Source organism: Crocodylus siamensis, chromosome 2 (assembly GCF_052110815.1).
Source record: "Crocodylus siamensis isolate JL-2025a chromosome 2, ASM5211081v1, whole genome shotgun sequence".
Lineage (NCBI taxonomy): Eukaryota > Metazoa > Chordata > Crocodylia > Crocodylidae > Crocodylus > Crocodylus siamensis.
In genome coordinates, this window is record NC_143396.1 from 170,900,403 (window position 1) to 170,928,383 (window position 27,981).

A 27,981-nucleotide genomic window follows, 5' to 3' on the forward strand; every position below is an offset into this window, starting at 1 on the left:
CACACTTTTAGTTTTTATTTAGAAGGTTAAGCTGAGCTTAGAAACAGGTTTGGGTTCCTGTGCTTGTCAATGCCTGCTGGAGGAGGGGCAGTGTACCTTCATATGTTCTGTATCTTTTGGAAGGAAGGGTCAAGCTGACTATAATACATTGGTATCTCTTGTCATCATGGCTTTGTGCGTTGTGTTTGCTGTTGCTATATATACCACAGGGATGGTTCTAACAGTGGCTGGAGCACAGTCTTAACTTTGTCATTCTTGGCTTTTTCTGCACAGTCATCAAAAAACCTGGCAAAACTGGGGGCTGAGTTTCTCAGTCGCCTGCAAATGAATTACGCTAACTTCTATGATACAAAAAATGAAGCCAGATGGTTCTGAGATGTGTAAAGTGCACAAAACCAGTTCTGGCTCTCCTAAAAGAAAGTTTATCTAACCCTGCCATTTTGTGTCTTTCAGTCTAATACCCCCTTGTTGGCCTTGTCAACATACCTCAAAAGAGCCCTTATGGGGCATCCTTAGCAAAATTCAGCCTAGCACTGTCAGTGACTTCCCTTTTTATGTAATATTGATTCAGCATTAATTTCTGGGCTGGCCCCTTTAAATTTTCCCCGCATTTGAAAAGTTGGCTTCATCAAGATGGATTATTTCCAGATTGTTTAGCAAGTGATTGCTTAGAGATCTGCTTGAGGATAGGGCTCCTCCCCCCATCTCAGCAGCAGAGATGGCCCAGGTGGAAGAAGGCTAAGAATAGAGCTAAACTGAGGTGTTTCAAAGCTTTTCCATCTTATTCTTCCACAGAGGCTGTCTTTCCTGTTCCTCCTCTCCACTGTACAGTCATCTGAGAATTGCAGAGGGGTATGTGTGTGTGGGTAGAGGCATGGGGGAAATTAAAATCTTCAAACCACAAGATCCTCCCCATTACAGAGAGCAGTTGAGAGTGAAAACTGTAAAGAGGAGGAAGAGGAGGCTGGAATGAACCCTGCATTCCTCTCCCTGCTGCAGAGCAACCACATTTGAAGAACAGAAGCCACAACCTCTGAGACCTACATGAGAGGATAAAAATATTTGAAGGCATTCAGTTCCCATGCAACCTCTGTTTTTTTTCTTAAAGCAGGATCTTATGTTGACACTTAGAATCATAGAAAAACTTCATTCATCACATCCTGGCTGGAGGGATTTATCTTCTAAACTAAGCAACTCTAGCACTTTGGTGTTTCTCATTTTGTATGCACAGTCTAATGCTGTTATGTGTTCCTCCCCCATTCCTTCACAGCCTCAAAAGCTAGCATTTAAATGGTATGGGGATGAATATTATAGAAAACTCCAAGATGAAAAGAATTAGATTAACTAAGCATAGTGAAGGAAAATTAAGTAGGTTTGGCACAATGGCAGATGGATTTTTTTTAATATCACCTATCTGCAGCCTGACCCAAAACAAAACCTTAGAACAAAAAATGCCCAGAAATGAGGGTGCCAATCTGACTCCAAGTATCTTAGTTTTAGACTTGCTGGAGACATAGGCTCATCCATCATGCATCTCATCATGCCTCCTTTGCTCTAATACCACTTGGAGGAAGTAGTAGATATGCTGGAGGGTAGGGCTAGGATGCAGAGAAGCAAATTGGAGGACTGGACCAAAAGAAATCTCATGAGGTTCAAGAAAGATAAGTGCAAAATCCTGCACTTAAGATGGAACAATCCCATGCACTGCTATGGGCTGGGGACCAAATGGATAAGTAGCAGCTCTGCAGAAAAGGACTGGGAGTTGCACCCCTTTGGAGAGGTGGTAATATAGGCCAACCGTATGCCCTTGTTGCAGAGAAGGCTAATGGTATACTGGGATGCATTAGTATGAATGTTGCCAGTAGATCAAGGGAAGTGATTATTCCCCTCTGTTTGGCAATGGTCACATCTGGAGTACTGCATTCAGTTTTATGCCCCCCACTACAGAAAGGATGTGGAAAAATTGGAGAGAGTTCAGCAGAAGGCAATGAAAATGGTGAGGGGTCTGGGGCACATGACTTACGAGGAGAGGCTGAGGGAACTGGGCTTTTTAGTCTGGAGAAGAGAAGACTGAAGGGGGGATTTAATAGCAGCCTTCAACTACTGAAGGGTGGTTCCAAAGAGGATGGAGTTAGACTGTTCTCAGTGCTGGCAGGTGACAGAATAAGGAGCAATGGACTCAAGTTGTAGCAAGGGAAGTTTAGGTGGGGGATTATGGAAAACTTTCTCACTAGCAGGGTAGTAAAACACTGGAACAGGTTACCCAGAGAGGTGGTGGAATCTCCATCCTTGGAGGTTTTTAAGATCTGGGTAGACAAAGCTTTGGCTGGGATGAGCTAGATGACCTCCTGAGGTCCCTTCCAACCCTATTTTTTTATGATTCTGTGATCTGTCCTCAGATCTCAAAAACCTGCAACTTCAGCACCACTTAGTCAAACCTGACCTTTTCAATTACTGTGTTCTGTTATATTCAGTTATTTACACTGTTATCACCGTGGCATTTGAACATATTACAGTAAATGGGAGCATCCTCTTGAAATTGGAAAGATCTCATCCTCCATCCTTTTGTGAAAGAGAGGGAAATAAATTCCCTTATGCCCATAGTCCTCTACTTGAAGGAAATGAAGAGATTCCCGTTGACTCAGCTAAACACTTGGTAAAGCCCCTTCTGTAAAGAAATCAAGAAAGAACAATTTGGACATCCAGTTGGACACTGAGAATTCCTGCAAGATGGTGTTACTCTGGAGATAGTTCTCTTCCCACCACTCAGACAAAACATGTGGAAATGAATTGCAGCTCTTCAGAATAGTGGGTTCTCCCTTGGCATATCTGTGATCACTGCTGCCCTCACAGTTGGTATGTCCCCTTATTATCTTCCTTGTCCTGCTAGCCTCCATTCCCTGTCTTCGATACTGTGCTTAAGATATGGCTGACATTTCTTAGTATGTCCATAAACTGGTTAGTTTGTATTCTGTGTAGCTGTCAGATTTTAAAAAGTGGTATTTTATCTTGTGTGCAGAGCAAATTACCTTTGTCTGCATTGCACACACATATTGTCGTATGTATTTTTTAAATCATTATAGTGAGATTTCATCAGGAGTTCAGGAACATGAAATAAGAGTCAGGGGAAGGTTATTGTTGAGCAGAGATGTGTTATTGAGTACATCATATACTAATGAAAACTTTTTTTTCCCTCCCACAGTCCTTTCTCCCTGCATTTTGTGCCTATTCCTGGGTCAGTGTTTCACTTTCTGTAACCCATTTTCATGCCCCCTGTCTCTTAAGAGACATAAGGAAAAAGGAACATGTTTTTCCTGACTCTTACAGGAGTAAGTCATTGTGAAGACCTCAGGAGCCTTAGCCTGATTTAGCTGAATGGGAAAAACTGGGCCATTCACCAAGTACAGCATTGTCCTGAATGTCTCCAAAAGTTCCAGGCCTGGAAGAACAAGTCCTTTCTTTAGACAGAAATCTTTCCCCTCTGTGTGCAGCTAGTTAATTGTTCCTCTGCCTCCAGCCCTTTGCTGTTGGTGAAGATAATTTGTTGATCTGTCTGAGGCCTGGTTAGAGCTTAGCTTTTCCCACTTGGAGGGATGAGAGAGAACCATTCAGGCATGCTGTGGAGGTGAGGAAGATTGCTGTGGAAAGAAGTGTGTGCTCTTTGGACGGGTGGTAGTGAAGTGCTAATGTGGTATATTTGCCTGTGACATGTGTTCCCCTAGGGAATTTATGCCACTACATCCTTGGGTATCCAAACCCTTTTGGAAAACACCTGCTGAAAAGCCATTCAGAGAGCTGAATTTGTTTGGGCAAGTGAAAGTGTAGCATCTGGTGAAGAATGATACATGTTAACACAGGATGCAGGATGTAACAGCACAGATATTAAATACAGTAAATTTTTAAAGAGAACAGTTTGTTATGCAATACCAACAGGTTCAAGTTCCTGTTCAAACATAAGAGTGGAGATACATTACTTTATTAAATAAAGCTTAAAAAGAGAACAGTTTACCGGTGTTACACAACACCAACAGTTACAGCGTAGTGGAATCAAGCTGGCATCTGGGTAAGTGCAGTTCTGTTAACCAAGGATGTACTATTGTATTGTCACAGAGCTTACATGTTTTCTGGGGAGATCTACATGGGCTTGAATTGTAAATATTCACGTATCTCAGTAAGTGTGTAGATATTTCTGTGTATAGGGATGTGCCTGGGAGTGATAGCTTTCAAGACGTGGGAGGCTTAGTAGATATGTGTTTGTGTATTGATGACATGCTAATTTGGGTAAGCATGTTAATATGAGAGTTTTTTGTAGGCGTTCTTGATGCATATTTGCATGGGAAGGTATATATGTGTATTTGCACACATGTATATGCATTTCTGTGCCTGCAAGTAACTGCTGCTGCATGCTGAGGAGGCAGGGGAAGCTAACACAGTTCCTTGTACAGCTGAGTATATGGGTATATTGGCATTTGTCTGTGCTGGCTTATGCCTGCATGAATTCCTTGAATACTGAGCTCTTAGATTGCTTCCAGCCTGCCTAGCTTTTTATTGTTTTGGAGCAATAAGACATGTGACCTCTTAGATCTTTATTCTTTGAGGCAGGCAGTGCCTACTTTTGATAAAAGTCCCCTGACCATCCCCCAAAGGCATATATTGTCACAATTTCCCCAGAAGGTAAGTGCTAGTAGTATGCAATGAAGGAATGCAGCCTGTCATATTATCTTTTGCTTTTGGAATAAAACTTCTTTTCACCACTTAGCTGCACATACGTTTGCCTTTGACCCCATGAACTGAGGAGGAGTTTTCTGCAAGTGTAAGGGAGGGTTAAAAAGTATTTCTGCATGTTGTAGGGTAGTGAAATATTTAGTACAGCTAGCAGCTTGTTGGAAGGACTTGGTAGAGGAGACTGCTAGCAGCAAAGACATGGAGGTGAAAGGAGTCTTTGCAAGACTTGAATTCTTGGTACATGATCATCAGGCTTTTCCACAGCAATGGGCAGAAGGAGATGCTGAAGAGGATTAGATGCTATTCTGTGCTGCGAGGCTACACTAGTCATGTTGGAAGCTCAGAGGGAAGGTTGAGAAGGCATTTCCATTCTGAACCTTAGCCTTTTGGGTCTTATTACTCTCTCAGTACCTTCCACATTGTAAACACACATTGTTGGCCTTAGCCCAGAGCAGGTGCATTTTTGCAGGGGGAAAGTTGGAGGAAATTCTGCTAGACCACTTTTCTGCTATTAGCTGATACATATCAAAATACAGTATTACTGTAGGTGTGGAAATAATCAGCTAGACACTGCTTTGTGTAATATTCGGATCCTTTATATGTGTAATATTTGGATCTCCTTAGTAGGTAGGAGAATTTTAACAGGAAGGGGAAATCTCTACAACACAGTATCCATTGCCATTGCTTTCCCTCTTTGAAGTACTGTCTAGAAATGAACTTATCACTCCTTTAATGGTTTTAACAACCTTGTGATAGTTAAGTCAGAATTTTTGTGCCTTAAGCTGCTGCAGCTATTTTGTTCTGATGGAACAAATAGTTTCTCCCTGTTTCTCTTCTCTTCTCTTCCCTCCTTTTTCCTAAATTTATATTCATAAACTCAACAAAGACCAGAAAGCAATGTAATGTCTAAGTTTTTCATAGGACAAAAGACAGAAGGCTGTAGTCCTACTTCTTTCTTAAATGTATTCATGAGTAATAAGGTCTTGGAAATTGCACATCATCTTCTTGTTGAAGATGCAAATATTAGGCCTTTTTTTATTGCTGCCCATATATCCTCTTGACTGCAAACGCACAAAATAACAGGGGTAAGGCAAACAAAATGGGGCTTCACTCTGAGGTGCTCAATTTATTAAACTAAAATCACATTTAATATTGAGTTTACATAGATTTGCTTTGCAAATTATTGAACTGTAAGATTATGCAGTGCTTCATGTTCTGACAAGCAAGGGAAACCACAGCTCTTCAGCCTCTGGTATGAACCACAAGGATTAAACATGCTTAAAAATGATTCTGTACCCAGTTTGAAATAAGTCCTTCCTAATGGCCATAGTTTCACTAAGGTGTTTCACTTAATGCTGATGTTTGAGGAAATAGTTTCAGTGCGTGGGGAGAGTGAGGAACCCCCTTGTGCTCCCTGTATTCCCACCGCAGGCTTTCTGATATTGCTAGGGTGGAGCTTCTGCTTTGGAAATGGGGGTTCCACATTGATTTTACTTCCTTGCATCCAAATGTGGGAATCTGTTGCAGTAAGGAGGGTAGTGCCAGAGAACAGGATTTGGGAATCAGGGTGAGAATTAAGGGGGTGCTCAGGAGGATGCCCCACCCCACATAGGAGATGAGAGCCCTCATGTAAAATTTAAAAATCATAACCTGCTCTGATCGGATTAGTCCTTCACTTAGGTGGTCCTGTTAATCAATGACTTGCTTTAATCTTTTTTTTGCAAACCCTCCTCAAGAGTCAAAGTGTAATTTGAACCCTGTCTGAAACACCTGGCAGGTTAATCCTGGAGAAGCAAAAGGTCCTGCCCCCAGAAAAACCATTGCTATGTCTGTTTGCTTTTGTATTGTTTGCCTTGGGATGAACCTGGCCATGTTTGCTCAGCTGCCTCACACCTGATTGCTGACTGTTTGCAGAAGGATTTTCCTTGAGTTTGCATTTCACAGTGAAGGCTTTTGTTTAAACTCTAGATTTTTGGAGAGGCAGAGCATGTATGGGTGTAGGGGGAGAAGGTAGGTTTGATTTTTATCTATGACTTAACATCCCTTCAGGAACGTTTGAGTCCCATTTCCAAATTCCTCTTCTTTAGGGATCAGAGGTGGAAGAGCCAGGAAAATAATCTTTCTACCACTTTGCACCAGCACCTGAAATGACATGAACATGGCTGCCAAAGCCCTGCTGTTGTGAAAGAGATTCAGAAGCTGGAAACAGTTCTGATCCCATTGGCATTTCCTTGGGACTGATAAGAGATGCAGGGATTTGAATGTCCTCCCTGAAGGGAAATTTTCAGAGAATCTGGTGAAAAGCTGGACTTTCCTTTAAACCAGGAATTGAAGGGTTGGGAATGAAGGGAGCTGCATTTTCTGTGATCAGGGACCAGGAAGACAGAATTCTTGATGCAGTTTCCTCAGGGCTCTGAAGCACTTCCTCTCATTGCTGAAATCTATAGCAAGTTAATCACACAGTGGACAATGAGGTGCAGGCAACCAGCCTGCTGCTGTTTTATGGACTCAATAGTTCAATGGCTGCTATTGTGTGAAGTGGGGAGTGGAAGGCAATGCATGTCTACAAGACAGAAAACACAGGCAACTCTTTATTTCCCTGAACAGCTGATCTGGTGGAAGGGGCAGTATTTTTACCTCTGCACCAAAGATAGGTATGGCTGCTGGGATTCCCCCTCTTAACTCTGTCTTTTGACCTTCCCTTCACCTTTCCAGAATGAATCATCCTGAGTGAATCTTAAGGGCTTTTCTCTGCCTCTGCTGTAGAAGGGTACATACTGAATCCAGAGTTTCCATTTGTTGTTACCTTTGCACTGCCTCAGAGCTTGTTGGCAAGATGGATGCCCAGAAAATGCTGCTCTCACCTTGGAAGGGTTCCAGGATTCTGGACTTTACCCACTGGTAGTCCTAATTAGCATGCCTGACTCCTTGTGGAGGTGATCAGATGATTTTGTGCAAGCAGACTGTCTTGCTTCATTAAGGATTTGCTTGATGTTATATTTGTGTGCATCTCCAGGAAAGCAACTGAATTATGTGACTGGTATTCCACACCTGCACTGTCCACTTTATGAGAACTGGAAAGGAAATGGCAAGAGAGATTAGGTGACTTTTCTAGTAAGCATTCACATTTTCTCCTGAAGAGGCGATACTGCTAAACTGGGCAGATTGACTTGGGGAGGAAATGAGGAATAATGAGGAATGGGGCATTTATAAAGAGCTCAAGGAAAGATGTTTCTTCACATAGGACCTTGATCTGAGATTAAAGTAATTTGTGAGTTTGACCTCTTTTCTGCATACATGTGACTCATCTCTCTTGAGTGTACCCTGGCAGAAAGTTTACCCCATACGTAGTGTGTGTGTGTGCCTAAGCTCTTTAGCCAATGTTGTTTAATGGGAGTTGACTTTGTGCTGGGCATTGAGGCGTTGTTTATATTAGAAAAACTGAAAATTGCAACTGGGTGTAGAAGCAGTGGAAGCTGTAGCATTTGAATGGTGCCATCATTCTTTGAATAGGTTTAGTTGGCATGGGAGTAAAAATGTCTGGGTTCAGTCCCAACTCAGGGTTACCATCAGTGGAGCATTGGCCACTGGCAGTTGCAGGTTCCATTTCTGTTATTGTAGACAGAGCTTGTGGGTGGGACACTTAAGAGATTTTGAGCATCCCCATCTATGAAGTCCTGTGTCTAACTTCTGTTGTGAGGGGAACTGCTGCCAGATCAGTACCTGTTAGCTCCATGTTCCCAGAAACAATGGGCCCAAGCTACTTGACAGGTGTTATATTTAATGGCTAGCTGTGGACTTGGAAGCTTTACTCATTAGTGGTTGCTGGGAATATTTTCTTGCCTACTAAGGCCTGAAATTTTCTGCAGCATTTAAGGTTTCTTTGAAATCATTAAGATCCTAGTTTAGTGGTTCTCAACCATTTTAGACTCAAGACACCCCTCCATAACATTAGTGAATGGAGCAGCACCCCATTTCAAAAACTAATTTATTTATTAAAGTGCTTACCTCCTTGCAGAGGAGGGAGCAGTGAGTCAGGGAGATCCTGAACCTGCCCTTAGCTGTTTGTGTCTTCACACTTGCTGCATCACCCTTCAAAGGATCTTGCTGCCCACCCCCCAGGTGGCCCAGTACCCTGCTAGAGTATCACTGACTTGGTCAGTTCAGGGGTTCCTTGATCTGCAGAGGCAGATAGTCTGCTTTGTCTTACTCCTTCTTTGCAGCCTGTGGGGTGAAGCAGTTACTTAAGTCAGTGGTCTCCAAACCTTTTTGGTCATGCACCCCATCAGTAAAAAATTTTTGAGCATGCACCCCAAATATATGTATATTTATATTTGCGCACCCCTATCAGCAAAAAAATTTTGAGCACACACCCCAATATATGTATATTTATATAAATATAATAGAAATTCTAATATTTTCTTCCTGCACCCCAATGAATCATCTTGCGCGCCCCCTGCGGTGCACACATCCCACTTTGGAGACCACTGACTTTAGTGATGGACAGCGGTGGGGAATGAGATTTCAGCCCACTCTTTAAAAAATGTCCACCTACTGTATTTTCTTACATACAACATGCACCTTTCCTCCCAAAATCAACTCCCCAAAATTGGGGTGCATGTGTTTAATTGCGGAAGCTGATTTTCTACCTGGGCATCCTGGTTTCATTCCCACTGTCTACTGCAGCAGTTGCAATATTACCATTCAGGCATCTGAGGGAGTCAGCTGATTTAATAGCTTATTGTTCTTCACTCTACAGATATTAATGATCATTTTTTCTTTTTTTTAAGGGTCTTGATATTCCTTTAATCACCTTACTTAGGACAGTCTTGCTGTCTGTTAGCTGCTCGTGGTTCCCCTATTTCACAGCCTCTTTAGCTGCTTAGTAGAGATTTTTTAGCTCTTTTCCAAATCTTAGATCCACCAATGGAGACTAGTCTTCAGCAGCAGCTAGGGATTCAGCTTTAGTTATGTAGGAAAGGGATGGCAACTCAGCTGAAAATTAGGCTCTGCTCCTGATCTATATAGCCAGAACTCTGGAAAAATATTTTTTTCCTTCCTTCTGCCTTTCAAAAATAAATTTTGTGTTATATTTGGGGGCATGCTATATGCAAGAAGACACAATATTTTGTGTGTCTCCTTTCGCAAAGCAGATCCTAGAGGTCTCAACAAGGCATCTTAGATTCCATGCCCCCAAATTTTGCCACATTAGTGGACATGTTGGAGACCTTGGCCTTGACTTCTGTGCTTCCAGTATATCATTCCGTATTTTTAACCACGAATCTCTTTAGGCATTATTTCTGGTTAACTTCGAGTTCCAAATTCATATACTTTTAGAATTTTGAGGTAATAGACTTTGTACTTCATAAAAATTCTTAAATTGGGAACTTCAGAGGTTTATTGTTGTTTCCCATCTTGTGGGTTGTTTGTTACTGCAGTCCGCTCTGAGTCTTTCTAGATGTGGGGGGATAGAAATCTGAATAATAATAAAGATAACAACAACACATTTATTTTGTTTTCTCCAAAGACGATTAATGTAAAGTTAATTCTGCTTTGCTACCTGTTACTGGCAGGACAAGGGGAATAAATAGTGAACTGAAGGGAAGAGCAAGGGAGGAAGTTAAGATGGCATATTTTCGCTGTACTGGTTCAGTATTTTTGACTTCTCCTTTCTCTACCTGGTCTTTGTGTTACTTTGTTTCTGGGCCACCTTACTCTAGCTGCAACCCAGTGTATCCATCCTAGTTCCTTTTCCATTAATTGGGATGGAAGATATGTCTTTGTGATGCATTTCAGACCAGACCTCCTGTCATCCCTGAAAAGGGCTTTTTATTTTGCATATCCTGCTCCCTTCTGTGTCTTCTCTCTGGCCTGTCAATTCATGAGATACTCATGGAAAGGAGGTGAGGTTATTCTTGATATATCCTATGTATACCTTTTTCCCTTTCCCAGATGCTTTTCTGCCTGGAAGCTGGAACATTTTTCTAGTTTTAATGATGCCTGGAGAGAGGCTGGTGGACCGTTGATGAATTATTGATAGCATCATTCTGCTAGCATTCTTGTTCCCTCTCTCTCGCTCTCTCTCTGATGATCATTTTGGCTTGTTGGAATGACTCTCTAAAGCAAAGCAGTATCCTGTGTGCTAATGCCTGCTTTTCCGCTGAACACTGTGATCCTAGCTGTGACTGAGAGAAAAGACACATTAGAGAAAGGAGGGAAACTGAGGACACTTGCTATTTTCACTTTTTAAAATCTCAAACCCATGAAGTGCTGGACAAGTCACCGGGCTTAAAATGTTGAACACTATAGCACAGAGGTGTCAATGTTATCTGGCCATATGGGGCAGATGAGTGAAGTGGGGCTGGTCTGAGGTCTGGATTGAGCCCACAGACTGCCCTGCATGCTAGATCAAGCCTGTGTCCCATAGCAGGCACTGCATGTGGTAGAGTCTTGGACTGGTTGCTCTTGGATGCCATTGCAGTTCTGCCAATGGCGGTGTGGGGCTGGGAGACAGCTGCCCTGGAGGTGGGCCAGCTCCCCCTGTTCCCCAGAGCCCAGGCCTGAACTGTGACCCCCTGCCAGCTTGGGGCTGGCACTGGGGGGAGGTGGGAGTTCTCCCTGGCTGCTGTAGGCCCTGCACTGAATGTCTCACATCGGGATCAAATTTGGTCCCAATGGGAGCACATGTAGACACACTCCCATGGAAAGCTTACTGCACAGTAAGCTTACAGTGTATTAATAGCACATGTAGGTGTGCCCTGTGTCCAGTTTTGGGCCCCATGCTTCAAGAAGGATGTGGACAGTTTGGAAAGAGTCCAACAAAGAATGAGGCCTGGGAAATAAGACCTATGAAGAAATCTGAAAGAACTATGACTGTTTAGTCTGGAGAAGAGAATGTTTGAGGGGGGAATTTGATAATAGTTTTCAAATGCTTGAAGGGTGATTATAATGGGGACATTTGTAGCCTTTTCTCTGTGGATGTAGGGGACAGGACTAGGAGGAATGTCTCCAACTGCAGCAAAATAAATGTAAATTGGAGATTCGGAGGAAATTTCTGAGTATGAGGGTGGTCAAGCAGTGGAACAAGTTGCCTAGAGAAATTGTGGAATGTCCATCCCTGGAAATTTTCAAGAGCAGATATTAAGTGGTGTAATAGAGAACACTCACACCAAGCTCATAGGAAAAGGCATAGGCAGGTGAATGCTTGCCCAAATATTAATCGTCTTGCAGGTTGTTAAGATTAATCTGTGGTAAACTCCTAAGACTGGAGTTCTGTAGTAGGGGAGTTTGCAGAGTTTGCACAGAGCACTCTGGAGGTCTTGAAATGGGCAGTCAGTAAGAATGCTTTGGCTACCAGGATGGTGTGAAATGCTGTGACATTCATGTGGTTTAACTCCTTTCTCAGCACAGTGACCTTTAGTAGGGAGTCTCCTTTGCGGCTGAAAGGATGTCAGCACTATAGTTAACCTGAGTTGCTTCCTGGGTTTTAGCCTTCTCCTCTCCCACTCCCACCCTCAAACTAACCATGTCCTCCATATAAAAAAACCCCTTTGACCCAGGCTTAGCGGTGTTTTAAAATTGGGCTTGCTGGCTCGATGGAGACAAGAGGTGGGGCAGGGGAGAAATGTGTGTTCTGCTTTAACTGTGGTTGAAACTTGCCTCCACTGAAATGAGATTGCAGCCAAATTGAATGTTGGTGGTCCTCTGGTGCCCCTCCCATAATCACCCCTCAAGAATGGGGGAGTTTCCCTACAACTGACTGGGAAAGAACCCTGGAACATATCACAGACTTCTTTCTGCTGAAGTGCTACTGCCATGGGTGGGTAAGTGCAGAAGCAGTGAGGATACACTATCATAGGTAGGGTTTGTCTGTGGGAAAGCTTATTCCTGCCTAGACTAACCCAGTAGCTTAGGCCTGGCTTTAAAACATCTGGGTTAATATTTCAGGATGTGGATCTTGTTTGCATAACTGTGGTGCTGAAGAGTTGCAGTCCTGGGTCAACACTGTTAACAGTACCTGACTGTTACATAAGCCCAGAGGCTGCTCTGATGTGCTGTAATTAATTACAGTGTTGGAGCAGACCTGATTGATGAAGTCTGCTAGAGCATGGTAATTAGTGCGCTCCTGCAAGCCTCTCTGTCTCATGTATCAGTGTCCCCAAGCTTCAAAATAGTGGCAGGGGCACTTTATCTAAAGCTTGTCCAATGAGCATTAAATAAAACACCCCTGCCGCCATTTTGAAGTGTGGGCTGCTGATACACCAGATGCTCTGGGCACTTTAATTAGAGTGGCTCCAAGAGCCACACCTCCACACTCCCAGGGACATGTAAAAATGCCTTAAACTAGGCACTATGCAAAACTTGAGACCTAGAAGCATCTAGCAAGTTCAAAATTCTTTAAAGTTCCCTTACAAGAAATCACTACCTGATCTGAGATCTGCTTAAGCTGTTGCCTGGGGCTGGCTCTGAGTGCACCTTCCGTCTGCTTGGTGCTCATCGAAGCTGTCAAATCTAAGCCCTAATTTAGACTGCTGTATGTGAATAGACATTGTATCATTAATTGTACAATAATTAAAGACTGTGAAAAAACAAAACAAAGCAAAACCCTACACCTAGGTGAATCCTGTGGACAGCATTGCTACTTTGGTACTGAATCTAATTGCAAGATATTGACTTTACCTACATGGTGGCAGAAAAAGTATGTTTCCCTCTAATAGTTTAAACCTGTCTTTCTGGTTTTTTTGGCTTAAAGCCTAGTCACATGTTGCCGCATTTCTCTGAGTAAACAGTTTTTTCTTATAGCCCCAACTGGAGTTGTAAATTCAAGTGTGGGGACTCATTCAGCATTTAGCACTACCTCATTTGCCACATAAAGGCAAAGGTGGTTGGTTTACCATTATGGAAAGTCAACTTTTTAAAAACTTAGTTGTGTCTGAATACCAGTTGGAAGTAGAGGTTCTTTTTTTTGTGATGTGGCAGTGGGTCAGTATGTCCTCTAATTATTCTCCAAGTAACTCGATTAGGGTGAACAAAATGGACAGTGCCTCCCAGTAACCTGTAGTGCTTTTTGCTGTTTTCTATGCTCCTTTCACCTCAGCTGGCAATAAAAAAGTTACTCATGTATAAGATATAAAGTAGAAATTATTCCAATAAGCAATTTTGTTGGATTAGGACTAGACAAATGGCCTCACTTGTGAATCTGAAGTAGCCAGGTCACATGGTTACAACACTCCATTCTTCCTAATGAGAAGTTGGCACAATTCACAGAAGGAAGGTGTATGCTCCTGCTCATTCACCATAAGAATAAGGTAGGTGATCATACTTGGCTGTAGCTGAAGTGGAATTCAGTGGAGGTCTTAAGTAGATCCCAATGCAATAGACAGCTGCTTGCTCATCAAGGCATAGGTAGAAGGACATTTAGGGTCATTTGAGAGATTTTATGCCATTCATCTGAAGAATCTGCAGTTGGATACTAGACGAGTTATGTTATTGACCTGTTCTGGTCTAGTAGGTCTTTCCTTCACCCCCTACTTGTGCTGAGATGAAACAGCCAGTCTTGTTTCCTTTTCTTTTGCTGTTCACTAGCCCAAAACTGTGAGATGTCATCCGGATGGAGCTCCTGACTAAACTCTTTCCACGCCTGGCTGGCAGGAGGAGATGGTGAACTTCTGTTTCTCAGATATCATTTCTTCTCTTTTGTGCTCTCAGCTGCTTTTGTCATTCTTATGCCCTTTTTTATATTTTAGTAACCTTGGTCCTGATTTTTATTCTGAATATTTCATGCTGCTTTTTTCATACTTCCCACCATAATCTTTGCTGCCTGTAGCACTGGATTAGCAGACTCCTGCTATGTGTGATGAGTCCATGCTTCCTATGCTCCATTATCTTGAGGAGCTGGAATTCTTGGTCTATTTTTCCTCCCCTGGAAGTTGTTCATGGGGTCGGACCCTTGGAAACTCATGCTGTACAGTTTGTTAAAAAGTTATTGACCAGAGAGAATTAATGTAATCTGGTGAACTGTGCTCAGGGCTGCAAATCAAGAGCCTTGTGTTCTGATCCCCATTCTGCTACTGTGATTTTTTTGGGTGAGTAATTTCCCCACTCTATCTTGTTTTCCTCCCACGGTTTAATGACTGCACAACTGTTTGAAACTATAAGAGTGCTACATTGCCAAGTATTTGTATTGCCATCATCAAGGCCTCAGCTCTTTTCTCCTCTCTTTGGGTTATGCAAGAAATCTGCTTCTGCTTCGCTTCTCTTCAACCTTTTTTTTTTACCCATCTTTTTAAACTGGCTGTAAGTCATGACCTGGATGGCCAAGACCAGAGCAATGCCATCCACACAGTGATGAGCCATCCTGACCCTCGATTTTGGGTGCAGAGGGTTTCCTTATTTTTTGTTTCTTGCAGCTGCTGGAGAAGTCTGGAAATGAAGGGGAGGAGTGATAGCAAGGAGGAAAATATTTTTGCCTTCATAAAACATTAAGGCGACCAGCTGGGACATTCCAACAGCATGTTGATTATGTTCAGATCTGTGCAATTTGCTGAGAAACGTTTAACCCTTGGCTTGTGTAAAGGAGCACACTGTGGTTCCTGTGACCCATTTGATGTGACCATTGTACAGTCAGACTAGTTAACTCATTAAGTAACTTGTGATGGGATGCCCCTTTAACGTGGGATGTTGGAGCTAGAAGATACCATGGCAGCTGAGGCTTCCAGAAAACAAGCAGTGGCAAGGTAAGGGAGAGCTGCAGGTGGCCAATTAGGGACATAACTAAGAAGGGGAAGTCCAGAGAGCAGAGGAGCCTGGGGGTCTTATGAGTAGGAGACTGAAGGACCCTGGGCTGAGAGAGAGGAACTTGTGACTGAGGCATCACAGAAAATCTTCCTGAGGTGGTAGGATTTTTCCTCTTGCCCCAGGGTGTGCTTGGGTGGGGGGGAAAAGAAAGTTGGGGAGGTGCTTATGGCCCAGCTCCAAAAAGCTGCAGTGATCTGGATAGGTTTGCAGGCATGGAACAATGGTGTGTGTGCATGTGTGTGTGATCATCAATCTCTTGGTTTCTTTCAAAATATGGGGAAAAAGGAAGATGTGCATAGAAGGATGAGTTCAGGATAATGATTGTAATCAGCAGGGTAAAGAAAATTGATTGAGCCAAGGATCAGGGAAAAGAGGGGAGGACATGTCTGTGACAACAGATGAAGAGGTTTGAGAGAATATCCCTTCAAATGTGGCAGAGATAATCATAGGACACATAGCTAGAAAATCAGAGGATCAGAGGATTTAAATAGTAGATCTGCTAAAATTGGGTTATCTGGGAACTGCTTCCCATTGGCTTCTGTCAGTGCTCCCTTGGGGATCAGCCAGGGGATATCAGCAGGGGTGGGCTTGGAAAGCATGTTTGGTGCAATGGAAAGCAGGCACAGGGACAAAGGCCTGCTACATAGGTTTGTGCAGAAGAGATATGCATGCAGAGGATGTGCTGTAAGTGTGTGCAGAATGTACTGTGTGTGGGTGTTGTGGAGGAGGGGTGTGTGCTGGAAGTGTAGCTAATAGAGGGTCTGTTTGAAGAGAAGGGCTTTTTAATCTGGGTATGGATCAGACTTAAGTATGACACAGGATCACAAGAATCCTGGGCTTGTTTCACCTCTTCCTAGCGTGAGAGAGATAACAACTGGCCTTCTGCCTTTCCTCCTTCATCATCACCTAGCCTCAAATGCAGATGCATGCAGAGTTCTGCCTCTCTAGCCTTCCCACTGGGAGCATAAAATGATCTGGATCATGTTCTCTTTCTATGCAGCTGGGGGAGTGCTGTGGGCAGGAGCTCCTGGAAGAGGGAGAGGCAATTAGTTCCTCTGCCCTGCCAACAGTACTGTAGAGTGAGGCGGCGCATGTGTTGCTCCTGTGTATAAGAGGCCTCTCTGAACATCAAATAGCAGGGTTTGAACCCGTTCTAGCAGCAGTGCTGTGGAGGTAGCAACCTCAGCAGTAGCAGCGACAGTCTGTCTGGGGTGGGGTGGTACAGAGCAGCCTGCTGAATCAAGGCAGGAACTGCACCTGTTGTGTAGTCAGCTTGAATAGGAGCTTGGATCTGAATGTGGGCCTTTGTTTTCTAGGCCATCAGAGAGTTGGTTGTGCTGCTGAGACAGTGGGCTGCTTTCCTGCAGAAAGGCAGCCCCCTGCATTTTCCTTCAGTAAGTCCTTTTAGTTGATTAAAAGAACAGTATGGATAGGCTGCAGAAACAGCTGTCTGCAGATGGAAGGAGGGTTTTTAGGGCAGCTACATAGTAAGAGGCAAGGAATGGGTGGGGAATTGCAAACCAATGCAAATAGAGAGCAAAAAGGAGAGGTGGAGACTGAGAGGAGGAGGAGGAGGGGAGGAAAGAGAATCAGCAGGAATGGAAGAGTGTGGGTTGGGGGTGGAAGAGAAAGGCATGGCATTCACAGGATGGGGTGAAGAGAAAAAGGGAAGCTCTTTAGACGGTGTGTGTCTGCATGTAAGAATAAGTGTGTTTGGTGCAGAAGGGCGTACAGCTGTTAGCTGATTTTGCAGGGGGTGTCTGAGAGATGCACAGAGGGATGTGTGCTTCTAGATGTTTCGGTGCTTGTGTTTCTGAGAGGTGCTAAGTGTGGAGGGGACCCTTGGTTTTGGAGGGTCTCTGTGAGGTGACTGGGATTCTAGGTTGCTGCAGCAGTGAGCCCTGGAGAACGTTATTTATAGCAGCAGCCTCTGAGGCAGGGAAAGTTTGCTCAAGCTGTCATTTGTGTGAGCTGGAAAGCAAGTCTGCCTCCTCCTCCTTTTGCTTTCTCTGATTTTTTTTCACTGTAATTAGTGAGCTTTACATGAGCAGGTCAGGGCTGCCAGACTCCCTTGGAAAGACTGCATTCTCCATGCAGGGATAAGTGTCCCTGCCTATGGCAGTCTTTAGTTTTGGCCTCTGCTGAATCTTCAGGGTTATTTTGGAGGTAGCCAAGCCTGAGTGGTAGGATTCATAGGAAGGCAGAAGCAGTATTATAGACCGCTTCTGAAAGCTCAGCAAGAAAATCAGATTGTAGGACTTGTGATCAGACCCTAAACATTCCCTTTCGATTTAAATGTCACAGCAAAATTTATGCCAGATCATTTTTGCTATTTGAGAGACCCAGATGTTGGAAAACCCTGATGTAAGATGATTCTGTGCTTATTCACCTCTAGAATTTGCTTCCTCTTCTGAACCAGAAAGGGCTTCTGTTTGAGTTCCACAAATAAAAATTACAGATCTGTAAACGGAAAGGGACAATGCACGGTTCTAGCATTCCCATATTGCATGTGTTTGTTTCTACGATAGATACTAACAGCACCTTGTTAGGTGATGCAGGGTCTTTCAATTTGAAAAGAAGAGATTGTCAGAGATAAGAGTGTAGGAAAACTTTGGGTTCAGGCTGCCATTCTGCCACCTGACCTTGGTGACAGTGGGGTAGTTTTGTGCTATCTGAGGTATGTACGTGCTGCTGCATGGATCCTTTCACCTAGGTGTGAATACCCAACATTTACCACCCTTCTCTCTGTCCCACTCGCATGCTCACACACTCAGACATGCATACACACTCACACATATCCCCATTGACATACACATGTCCTTTGCTACTTAGGGTTCTTGTTACTTTGGCACTTGAACTCTGCTTCCTTAATGCCCTCGGGAAAATGTTAAAAGTGAAACTGGATACTCATGATATTTATGTGTAGCCTATATTACTGCAGGACTTAAGCCCTACCTTGGAAATCACTGTTCCTCTGGATAAAAGAGAGAGAGTCTGGATGAAAAATGATCATTTGATATGGTGTGTCTCAAAATCTTAGTGGAAAAATAATTTTGTATAGGCTTAGATAAGAGAGCAGTTACGTGGATTGAAAATTGAAGAGTTCTACTCATGTGGGAAATGATGGCAGTATATAAGTGGGGGAGGAGGAGGGGAAGGCTTTTAAGAGGGGTGCAGTAACTTCTAGTTTGGGTTCTGTTTGGAATACATTGGAAAGTATCGGACTACATTACACATAGCAGGCAGGGCAGTTGAAATGTGATGGAAGGATCCAGAAAATCCAGAAATATGCACTACAAATAAAATAAGATTCCTTCTGGGAAAAGTTAATTCCTTCTGGGAAAAGTTAGTGGGAAGGAGCAGAGTACTGAGAGAGGTTAAGAGTAATAGGGGTAAGGAGTAGCAAGTTGGAAATATTTGTAATGCATAGTGACAGAAAAAGCTAGTGGATTTTGCAAAGGATTTATGTGACAGACCCACCAATTCGGGGCGTTTTAATATTTTTTAATAAGTGTACCCCTTCATTCTCAAAGTTTCAGCTCATGTACCCCTTTATAATTTTTTTTCATGTTTTTAATGTTACCGGTTATGTTCCTGGCTTCCACCTGCCCCAAGTGCAGCCTTAATCCAACCCCCTGCCGGGAAGAGCCCAACACCACCTAGGCCCCAGCCTGCAGCGGCAGCCTGCCCTTGCCCTGTGCTCATATCCGGGGGCACACACCTCCCAGGGTGTATGCAGTGATGAGAGCGCATGCTCCCCCAGACTATCTGCTAATGGCTCTGTCCTGTGCCCTGCCCTGACTGTGCAGCGCCTGACCCAACCCCACTTCCTCCCTCACTTTGGGGGCCTTGATCTGCCCCCCTTAACCCCTTCTCTCATAGCAGACTTACCAGCCAGATCCGGCTGCTCTCCATGTTGCCAGGCTGTGCTTCTGGCTGCCTGTGTGCTATGCTGTGGCTGTGTGCATGCATGGGGATTTATCACCCACATCAACCAAAAACAGCCGACTGCTGATACTTGTACATTCATTCTGTGTACCCCCTATGACCTTTTTAACTACCCCTAGGGGTATGCGTACCCCCGGTTGACAACCACTGCACTAAGTGATAGTTCCTCTTTCAGAGACTGGTAAGAATAAGATGGCATTTTGGGTAAAATTATACCTCTCTTTCAGTGGAGTGGTGTTGGAAAAGGAAATGGGCCTCTATAGTTGCATGTAGGTACCTTTTTTTATATATATAACTGCGAAGAGTTTCAGGAAGTTTTTCAAAGCGAAATCATTGGGGGGAGGTGGAAGGATTGATAGAGTTCAAGAGCTGAAGGATGCATTAGATTGACTGAAAGATGATGGCCAGAAGAGGGTAATGAGTGTCTTCAGGTAACTGAAGGATATAAAAACAAGGAGGGAGAGGAAGTTTTAGGACTGTTTGTGAAGAGTAGAGAAATCATGGGATAAAATTTAGCAAAGTACAAGTTACAAATAGTAGTAAGAAACAGTTTCTGATGCCAGGAGTAGCCTGGAAGAATTTACCAAAGTAGCAATGGAAGCTTTTACTTGTTATAGTAATTTAAAACTAAGCCTATCATTCTCAAGGTCAGGCCTCATGGTGATCTGAGTGGTTTAAATATGCAATAGGAAACAAGGTTGCATTGGCCTTTGGGGATATATTCTAATATAATAAAAGCCTTAGTCTGTCTGTCCATAACACTTTACTGGTGTTCTGTTTGGTTGTCTTGACAGCCAATCACAATGCTGACTGAAGCAAAAAAATCAATAGTGCTCCAAGAGCATTCCAGACAGAAAGAGGGTGGTGGTGGTGCGACGGAGCACTGCCATGATGGCAGGGATGGAGTGGGGGGGGGCCTCACCCGCCCCTGGCCCTACTCCCTGAAGGTGGTGGTGTCACAAGGTGCTGGCTGAGGGGGTGAAGGGGTTGGCGGGGCAAGCTGCTCCCCCTTCCCCACTGCCCCCTCCTCCTGGGAGGTGGCGGTGGTGTGGGGTGGTGATGCTCCATCCTTGCCCCCCCTGCCCCTCCCTGTCATTCCTGACTAGCAACTGGCTAGCATATATATAAACTTGATTACCTTAATAGGTCTTTTCCGTCTCTAGTTTCTATGAGTCTAAGATTACATACCTGTTCCTCTTTTTTTTTTTTTCCAAAGCAGATACTTTGGAACAAAGGGACCAACCTCAAACTAACCAGAGAAAGACCATCTGGAAGATCAGCAACTGATACATCTTAGTTTAGTTTACATTTCAACTTGGAGACCAAAGAACCAGTGTAGGTGCCAAACCTTAAATTATAAATGGAACTGTCAGCCAAGTGTACAGTGTCAGGAACAGGACTGAAGAGAAATCATGGGAACTATCAAACCATTGTTCAGCTGCAGTAAATGAGCATAAAAGTATCAACAGCAGGGTATGGAAGCTGTGTCTGAAGCCATTTCCCACATAGAGCCAAACAAGGTTTAACACAGTTTGCATCCTCATCTAACACAGTTACAGATCATGGTTAGAAAAAGTTCCATTGACTTCCTATGAGCTTACCCTGTAGCAGCTGCTCTGAGAGTTTCTGATGTGAGACCAACCTCAGCATTGAGAAACCATTCAGCAATGAGTCCTATACCACAGTCTTTTGAAGAAAAGAGAGCTAGTTGCCATGTCCTGTTTGTGAGCCTGGATAAAATTGCCTGGTTTCATCCATAATAGCAGGATCTTTCCCGAAGAGAGTTAGGAATAGCAGGGTTATGCCATGATGTGCTCTCATTTTCAGTTACTTTTACCCTTTTACCTTCAAATGTGCTTTTTTTTTTTTTTTTAACAAGGTGACTGATCCAATGACAATTTCAAGACAGAGTGAAATTGACACATTATTTGAATTTGCTAATATTATAAAAATAGTTCATTTTCAAGTAACAAGATAGTCAAATTGGCACAGCTCAGCTATGTCTAAAACATTCCCTTTTGTTAAATGCATTTTCTGTGCTGTAGCCAGCCCAGGCTGACATCATCCAGCCCTTGTTTTTCTTGTTGTAGACAAGTTAAGTTGAATGGTTTACAACCATGAATTAGTGAGTGCATTTGAATACAACCAAAGGATATTACAACAAAAACAAAGATCCTTCATCTCCAGTCGTTCCTTTGGGCTGATACCTTTACAACATTCACGCAGGCTGATTTGTTTTTTTTTTTAATTTTTAAAATTTTTTGGAGGAACTAAGCATTGGTGGCTTTCGTCAATTTCTGTCAGACTTGTGGGTACTCCATGTTTTTGAAAGCTGGCTGTGTCCTGGTTGCATGCACAAATGGCCCATCCTCACTCTTGTTTCTCTGCTCAGCACCATCTGCCTAGCTCACTTGCACTTGATCAGATGTCCACTGCCACTAGATACCAATTCCTAGATGGTGGCAAGCTGTAGGACCCTGCAGAAGAGCTTTGAAGGAGCAGGATGGTCTAATCAAGTGTCACTTTTTAGCACAAATGTTTCCAGCTACTCTAGCATCATTTTTGCTCAAGCTTGGAATCTTCAGCAAGCTCAGATTATGGTCTTTGAAGTATCAAAATGTGGGTGGTTTACAACACTTGTATGCTGTTTTTTAACCAGATTATTGTCAGCACGCTTTGATCGCTCCCCCATACAGTAATTTTAACAGTCTCCAAGACAGCATTATCTGTTGATTTAATCAAAGTTGTTCCTAAAGATGTTTTATTTGAAATTGCTCTAGCAAACATGGGAAAGGTGATGATTTTTGTACATGATAACTTTCATTGGACCATAATGTCAGACAAGTTTTCCAATGCAAGACATTCTTCATCAGGTCTGAGAAGGGAAGCAAGCACAGTGATTGTTAAGAACAGTGGGTAAAGCTGTGAAACTGGAGCCAGGAGAAATTCCCAAGGGTAGCAGACGAACAATTAGCAGAAAAGAAGCTTGGTTACTTGGTGATCAAGACCTTTCAAAAGTGAGAAAGGCCATTATCATGTGTGTAGGAAGAATTTCAGGAGTCAGGTAGATTATAGTGTGTCATAACATTAAGAGACATAACATAACATAAGAGACTTAACGGTGGGAGTCTACTACAGGCCTCCCAACCAGGGAGAAGAGCTTGACCAGGAATTCTTGGGTTAGCTCACAGAGGCAGTGAAGGCTAAGGATGTGGTAGGCATGGGGGACCTGAGCTTCCTAGACATCTGCTGGGAAGAACAGTCAGCCAGGTCTGAATGCTCACGTAGGTTCTTGGCCAGAGTGCAGGACCTCCATCTAACCCAGGAGGTGCACAGCCCCACCAGGGGGGACACCTTGTTGGACCTAGTGCTGGCCACGGGTGATGACCTGGTGAGGGGGCTGCGAGTGCTCGACCACCTGGGCGACAGCGATCATTGCCTGCTGGAATTCACCATCCAGCGCAAGGTGGCAAAGGCATGCAGTAAGGCAGCAGCCCTAGATTTTAGGAGGGCAAACTTTAGCGAGCTAAGGAGGATAGTTGGAGAAGTGCTAAGGTCCTGGAGGGGAGGGGAGCCAGGTGTCCAAGGAGAGTGGTCGCTCCTTAACGAGATGATCCTCCAAGCCCAAAGGAAGGTAATCCCAACCAGGATCAAAGGGAGCAGGAGAGCACACAAGCCTCCGTGGCTCACCAGAAGCATCCGGGAATGTCTCCTTGCTAAAAAGGAGACGTACACCCAATGGAAAGAAGGGGACATCACCAGGGAGGGCTATTCTGTAGTTGCTCGGGGATGTAGGGGGGTAGTTAGGAAGGCCAAGACAGAGATGGAACTGGGACTAGCTTCCCAGATTAAGGACAATAAGAAGTCCTTTTTTAAATACATAGGGAGTAAAAAGAAGATCCCGGGTAATGTGGGGCCCTTGCAGGACGCAATGGGAAACTTGGTCGTCACACCAGATGGCAAAGCTAACATGTTCAATGATTTCTTTGCCTCCGTCTTCCTAAGTAGGGACCAGAACAGCCACCTCCCTGCTGGGCCCCCCTCGGACCCTGGGGGAGGCACGCCTGGGCCACAGGTTAGCGAGGATTTAGTTAGGGAGCTTCTGGAGGGGTTGGACGTATTCAAGTCAGCCGGTCCGGATGATCTCCACCCTAGAGTTCTAAAGGAACTGGCCGAGGTCATTGCAAGTCCCCTGGCACAGCTTTACGAGCACTCGTGGTGTTCTGGTGAGGTACTGGAGGACTGGAAGAAGGCCAACGTGGTCCCCATCTTCAAAAAAGGCAGGAAGGAGGACCCGGGAAACTATAGGCCGGTTAGTCTTACCTCAATCCTAGGCAAGCTGTTTGAGAAAATTATGCTGGCACACATCCATGAGGGGCCAGCAGGGGGCTGCATGCTTAGGGCCACCAACACGGGTTCATCAGTGGCAGGTCCTGTCAGACCAACCTGGTGGCCTTTTACGATCAGATCAACAGATCATTAGATGGAGGGGTAGCAGTGGATATAGTCTTCCTGGACTTCTCTGACCCCATTCTCATTAAGAAACTGGGGGGCTGTGGTGTACACAGTCAAATGGGTCGCCAACTGGCTGGTGGGCCGCACCCAGAGGGTGGTAGTGGATGGGTCGTTCTCAACCTGGAAGGACGTGGGCAGTGGGGTTCCACAGGACTCGGTCCTCAGGCCCGCACTGTTCAACATCTTCATCAGTGATTTGGACGAGGGGGTAAAAAGCACCGTGTTCAAATTTGCTGATGACACTAAGATGTGGGGGGACATGGGCACACTGGAAGGATGCAACAGGCTACAATCAGACCTAGACAGGTTACAGGGGTGGGCAGTCGAGAATAGGATGAGATTCAACACAGACAAGTGCAAGGTGATGCACCTCTGGAGGAACAACTGGCACCATACCTACAGGTTGGGGAACTCCCCTCTTGTCAGCACGGAGGCGGAAAAGGATCTGGGGGTCATCACTGACTCCAAGATGAACATGGGCCGGCAGTGTGGAGAGGCAGTTAGGAAGGCCAGCTGCACCTTGTCATGCATCCACAGATGCATCTCGAGCAGGTCCAAAGAGGTGATCCTCCCCCTCTATGCGGCACTGGTCAGGCCGCAGCTGGAGTACTGCGTCCAGTTCTGGGCGCCACACTTCAAGAGGGATGTGGACAGCATGGAGAGGGTCCAGAGGAGGGCCACTCGCATGATCAGGGGACAGCAGGGCAGGCCCTATGAGGAGAGGCTATGGGACCAGAACCTGTTCAGCCTCCAAAAGAGAAGGCTGAGGGGCGATCTAGTGGCCTGTTATAAACTAGTCAGAGGGGATCAGCAGGAATTGGGGGAGTCACTGTTCCCCCGAGCACCGCCAGGAGTGACCAGGAATAATGGTCACAAGCTGGCAGAGGGTAGGTTTAGGTTAGATATCAGGAGGCGCTACTTCACGGTCAGGGCAGCTAGGATCTGGAACCAGCTTCCAAGAGAAGTGGTGCTGGCTCCTACCCTGGAGGTGTTTAAGAGCAGGTTAGATGAACATCTTGCTGGGGTCATTTGACCCCAGTACTCTTTCCTGCCATGGCAGGGGGTCAGACTAGATGATCTGCTCAGGTCCCTTCTGACCCTAGAAACTATGAAACTATAACGTTGCTATCCCTTTATACTAGCCATACAGTTAGTCCAGAAGATATCACCCCAAAAATCCTTAACCCTTGCCTAAATTTTGGACCATTACAGCTACAACACCATTCTGCCACTACCCTAGGAAATATGAAACTCAGCTCAGTACAGTACAGCCCCCCATGAAGTCAAAGGCAAAGTTCCAGGACTGGGGCCGACTATTAGCTAGTTCCATAATTCACAACGTTTACTTTTTTTCTGGACATGGGAGATCCAGTACAGGTCTTAGAAATCTTAATGTCTTTCTCTTCATTGTCAGTGATCACTGGCATAGTGTTCTGACTTCTGGCACTTGTGGCCAGTGAAGTGCTGTTAATATTTTAGAAGTATAGTTTCACTCCTAACAAAGTATTCCCCCCCACTGCTTGGCACTCAGTCCCTGCAACAAGATAATTCTGCTCATGAATGTTGGGCAAGGGAACTGAAGAATCTGTTCATTTGTTTTTCTCATTTACACAAAAATTCTTTCCTCTGACCATAACTGAGAAGACAGGCAACACCATTGGCAAACAAACCTATTAAGTGCACTTGCTGGAAATGTCTATGCTTTGGTTCATAAAAAAATGCTTAGGCTGTTTGCCAGTCTAGCAAGTTTTTCTGCTTGTGGAACTTGAAATGGAGGGTGATGCAGAAATTGCAGGGCATGTGTGAGACTGTCTGGTGTATGGTGTCACCTGATGTAATTCATGTAAATGCGGTCCCTGGGGACCTGGTAGGGATAGTTTAGCAGTACTGAAAAAGGGGGTGTCTTCAGAGATGATATGGCTCTAACTTCCGCTTAAATTGGTTGGGTGTCCACCTTATATTTCACTGCTAAACATAAAGTCATAAGAAGATAGAGTAATTTGGAAGATAGCAAGACTGTAGTTCATTTAGGGTATTGGTTGTCTCCATTTAAGACATGCACTGACCCCTGTCCTGAAGACAATGTGGATTGTAAAATAATCCAAGCATTTTTGCAAAAGCAAAGCAATGATTGCAGAATAGATGCCAAGCAAGCACCTTAGCAGCTCAGATGTTGTGCCTGAAGTAAAAAGGAAACAAAACAAAACAAAAGCTGTTGTAAACTTGGCAAAGTACAGCTCTATGCCTGAACACTGCGTAGCCAGTCCTATGTAAGTCTGTTGGGTATTAAGTTGATAAGGGGATATGATGTGTACAGGGTTTTTATTTGATTTTTAAATGGATGCTATGTTGTCAGATTCTATTCCACAAGAAGAAGGTAATGTGTGCTTTTATATCATTCATTTTTTTCTTAATTATTTCTTAATTTTTCTCCATTTAAGTGAGAATCCCAACTTGCATTAAAAAAAAACAACATTCTGTAAATGTCCAGCTCTCAGGGTTGCAGAATAAAGCTTGAAAATTACAACCCTAAAGGTTCAAAACCTAGAAGACAAACTAAAATAACCTCAAATGTATTTTTCTTTTAAAAGTAAAAAAAAGACCCCAGAAATGAACTCCTGACTTAGTCTGCGTGTTGTTAACAGTACTTCTACTGTTTAAGAGAAGTTGATGTCATTGTATTAGGCTTTACATGGCATATTATGTGCAGTTGTGTGGGCATTGTCTTCCAAAGAAATAAGTACCTTGGAAAGGATGATATATAAGGTCTCCTGAATTAGTGAAAAGGTTTAGAGAATTGGGTTTGTTTTCCTGAGGAAAAGGAGCCCTGTAGAAGATTTTGATAAGGGTTTTTGACATTCTAAAAGGAATTGATAAAGTCAGAATAAAGATTGCATTGCTGGGGAAATCAACAATGTAGAAGTAGATGTCATCTAAGTCCAAGGATAATAGGGGCCCCAGCAGAGAGAGAGCTCCCAAATGGGAAGAGGTAGCTAGAGGAAGTAACCAAGGGGATGGTTTATAAGAGTAGCACAGATGTGCTCAAAAGATACCTTGATTTGTTTCTGTACTAGTCAGAGGTTTGGGTTAGGGCCCTTGTGAGAAAGTAAGGAGGCAAGAATAAGATGCATTGGAGGTGGGCCAGCATGTTGGGCCACCTGACTTGTCTTTTTCCTGTTACTAGCAGTACCTTTTGTTCTCATAACTGGCATCATTCCACCTCAAAGTGTATATTCTTGCCAGACCCCCCAGGTTATCTCAGGGCTGGGCCTATCGGTAAAAGCTTGTCCTTTGCAGGCCTGAAGGGCAATTTAGTAATTTAATAAATCATGCCACTTTATTGTAACAGACATGTGTTTGCTTTGTAGTGGGAGTGTGGACATCCCTGAGCTGCCCCCACTCTTCAGTCACTGTAGGGAGGTATTCCAGGGGCTTGAGGTGACTGATCCTCTTTACCCTAGGTAGAATTGGGCCTCGAGCCTCTGGAGCACCTGCCCAGCTTTATCTGGTTGGGGAATCTTGAGACACCCCTCTGTAAGCAGGGAAAGTCAATATTCCCTGCTTATGGAAACCTTATAGGATTTCCAAGGCAAATCTCTATAAACAGGGGAAGCCCATGTGAGTACCTATGTGGAGGCATCGGACCCTGGGGAATGCCTGGCACTCCTTGTCTCCATGCTAGGGCCTACATGGCCCTGTGCCTCTACGCTGTGACTTGCACTGGCTCCTGTGCTGACATGTTTCACTTGAAGGCAGGGGTCAGCGTGGAGCCTGATGCTGGCTGCTGTGGAGGTGCAGAGCTAGAGAATCCACAGTACTCCATCCACTCCAACCCATGACCTGTGCTAATCTGTGCCTTTACCTGGAGCACAGGTCAGTGCAGGACCTGGTGCATATCCCAACATAGAAACATGAGATGCCAGGAATTCCCTGGCTCTCATGCCAACTCATGCCTCTTTGTGATGCATAGGTCCTCCCTGCAAGGAGGTGAAGGGC

The 27,981-nt window shown here is 44.3% G+C and overlaps 1 protein-coding gene across 3 annotated transcripts in view; it reads left to right on the top strand.

The window, feature by feature from the left end:
* DAGLA (diacylglycerol lipase alpha) overlaps positions 1-27,981 on the top strand; it is a 115,291-nt gene that overhangs the window by 29,352 nt on the left and 57,958 nt on the right. The window contains exon 1 of one of the 3 annotated variants that reach the window (XM_090032276.1): positions 2,418-2,856. The exons of the other annotated variants lie outside the window; for them this stretch is intronic. The gene's annotated coding sequence lies outside the window, so the exon portion shown is untranslated. Of the gene's footprint in view, positions 1-2,417; positions 2,857-27,981 lie in introns of those variants that run through there. 3 annotated transcript variants of the gene reach the window in all.